The following is a 3,076-nucleotide window of genomic DNA, read 5'->3' as shown; positions in this document are numbered from 1 at the left end:
TCTCTCTCTCTCTCTCTCTCTCCCTCTCTCTCTCTCTCCCTCTCTCTCTCCTTTCCTGTCTCATGTTTTTGACACCATGCCTTTCCCACCATGATGAACTGTGCCCTCAAACTGGGAGCTACAATAAACCCTCCCCCCTTAACTTGCTTTTCTCAAGTATTTTGTCACAACGCTGAAAATGGTAATTAACACAGGGTAGCCGTCCCTTGCTTTCCAAGCAGATTGGGACCAGCTCAAATTCTAAATGTATAGACTTCTGCTGGTTTCCAAAAATACTCAGAGTAGGTTTGGAAAAACAAGCTCCTTGCTCCCAGCTCACCTCCCGCTTGGTGTTTCTTATGAGTTTAGGTGGAAGAGTAATACTCCTGTTCCTCACCAGATACTCATGACTCCCTGCTCTGTGCCTGATGCAGTGCTGAACACTGGGGAAATGTTGTCCAAGACAAATGTGCTTCCTGCCTCTGCAACCCTGGGAGAAGAGGAAAGAAACACATAACATGAATAAGCAGAAAATTCAATAACAACCTTGCCATTGTAATGAAATCATGAAACAAACACCAGGTATAGAGAAAATAATGAAAGCTGAATTACAGTCATCACTTGGAATCTGCTGAGGATTATTTCTAGAACACAGAGGATCAGATGCTTAAGTCTTGTTCATAAAATGGTAAAACTTTCATATTACCTGTACATATATTCTCATATGCTTTAAATCATCTCTAGATTATTTATGATGCCTAATACAGTATAAATGTTTTGTAAATAGTTTTTATACTACATTATTTAGAGAATAATAACAGAAAATAGTTTTGACATGTACAGCTCAGATGTAATCTGTTTCTCCAAATACTTTCTTTTTACCTCTGATTGACTGAATTTATGGCTGCAGAACCCTTAAAAATATGTGCCAACTGTAGTTTAAGATGAGCAATTCAAGTTGGGTCTTTCTGAGAAAATGACATTTAAGTTAGAACCCTGGAGGGAGAGAGGGAGCCAGCCATGGAAGATTGGCTTGGGGAAGGATTCCAGCCAGAAGACAACACAGGGAAAGGCTGTGAGACAGGAAAGAAGTGGGGGGTGATGTGGTAAAGGACCCTGCAAACAGCTCATGATGTTAGAGTGTCTGCAAGAATGGAAACAGGAAGACCGGTTGTGAGGTGGTAGACTTTATAAAGATTTAGGCAAGAAATGATTGTGAATATTTATAAGCATGTAAAAGCTGGGGTATTTCTACACCAAAATCTCTTGCTTTCCAAAGAGTGGAGCTCACTAACCCTATCTTCTCCCTGTTTACAAGGAAGAGAATTATAATAATTATTAATTATACCTTTTATTCATTTACCCAACACTTGATTACCAATTATGGTAAACTCTACTCTAGGAAGTGGGGATCCAGATATGAAAGAGGAAGTCTCTGCCTTTATGATACCAGGCATATTGTTTAGAGCCTGGAGACAGGGGTAGGGGATGGAACTAAGACTGTCTATGTACCTGCTCTCCATTTTAGCTTGTGGACACAGTGGTATAGTCTCAGAATATGTAATTACTAGATTATAAATGATTTTTAAATGTTGATTACATATTTACTTTTATCTCCTAAACTGGGGAGAGAGAGCGAGAGCAAGAGAGAGAGAGAGAGAGAGAGAGAGAGAGAGAGAGAGAGAGGAGAGAATGAGAATTTGGGGGGTATCTCTTAAAAATATACAAGTACAACAAGAAAATATCCAAATGTGAAAACCAGAGGACCTGTAAGAATAATTTTAATCTGATGGAAAGAAAGTGGAAGAAAATATAGAGATTATGAAAGGCTTTGAATAGGATTACAGCGAACACTGATAATTCTGGCAGCTATAGGAGCATCCAAATAGCTACATGTGTCTTGAGACGACTGATGAGAGTTGGGAACCTCTAGCAGTCACAGAACCCCCAGGTGGAGGTGGGGTCAGAGGGAGTTCACAAGAAAGCTGCTATATTTTTCTCTGATCCTGTTGGGACTTTCCTCCTGAAGAAGGTTCTCTGCTCTTACAGCCTGAAGAAAGGAAAGAAAGATCCACCCTTTTCTCCAAACATTCAGTAGTAAATCCTGAAAGGAAAATGTGGTGTTCTGCAACCTTAGGACTAGATTCACTGAAATAAAGCTTGGATCCATTCTCATGTGAATTCTTGTCTATACATTTCCATAAACACTGGCAGAGAAAGGCACATGTTATGGGTGTTATGGGATGGAATGTCAAAGGAAGCACATCCTTTTTTTGAGGCAGGGTTTCATATTGTAATCCAGGCTAGTCCAGAACTCACTATGCATCCTCGGTAGCTTCAATCTCATGGTCTTCCTACTTCAACCTTTTGAATGCTGGCATTATAGGCATGTGACACCTGTTTTTAAATTATTTATTGTTTTTGATAATCTAAAGTAAGAAGGGAATTATTGCATGGAGGGCTAGTCACATAGGAACTACAGTGACGCAGGAATGTGGATTGGATAAGAAGGGGATTGACTGCCCTATTCTTTTGCTACAAAAGACATAATGTCTTGGATTTCTTTAGCTTTATTAAATGTATTAATTTATTTGTGTGTGTGGGGATGTCACAATGTGTGTGTGTGTATGTGTGTGTGTGTGTGTGTGTGTCTGTGTGAGTGTCTGTGTGTAGATCAGTATGTGTGTGTCTGTACGTGTGTATATATGCATATGTGTGCATCTGCATGTTTGTGTGTATGTATGTATATGTATTTGTGCATGTGTGTGTATATATCTGTGTGCTCCTTCATTCTGTGACAGAACAAGCAAGCAAGGTATTACTAGAGTTCTTGAGACACTGCAGGGTATAAGGGCCAAGAGAGCAAGAGACAGTCTCAGGGAGAAGCCAGGCGTGATCAGCGAAGAAACAGGAGACCGACCAGGGTATCCTGAGGAAATGATCAGCTCTAAATGGGGGTCATCAAAGATTCCCAGAGAAAGGAAATTTCCATCATCATCCAGCAATATTAATTTGGTGTCTCTAGAACACTGCTCCCTTCAAGCCAACTGGGAACCTAAAGGAAATTACTGAGCTTCGGGTAATAACAAGTGTGTCT

The 3,076-nt window shown here is 40.2% G+C and overlaps 1 protein-coding gene across 2 annotated transcripts in view; it reads left to right on the top strand.

The window, feature by feature from the left end:
* Ctnna2 (catenin alpha 2) overlaps positions 1-3,076 on the top strand; it is a 1,380,618-nt gene that overhangs the window by 1,155,075 nt on the left and 222,467 nt on the right. The gene's annotated exons all lie outside the window — the stretch shown is intronic.

This window comes from Nannospalax galili, unplaced genomic scaffold (genome assembly GCF_000622305.1).
Source record: "Nannospalax galili isolate Female #2095 unplaced genomic scaffold, S.galili_v1.0 scaffold726, whole genome shotgun sequence".
Classification (NCBI taxonomy): Eukaryota; Metazoa; Chordata; class Mammalia; order Rodentia; family Spalacidae; genus Nannospalax; species Nannospalax galili.
Note: the sequence above shows the minus strand (reverse complement) of the source record. Positions and strands in the feature narration are given on the sequence as shown.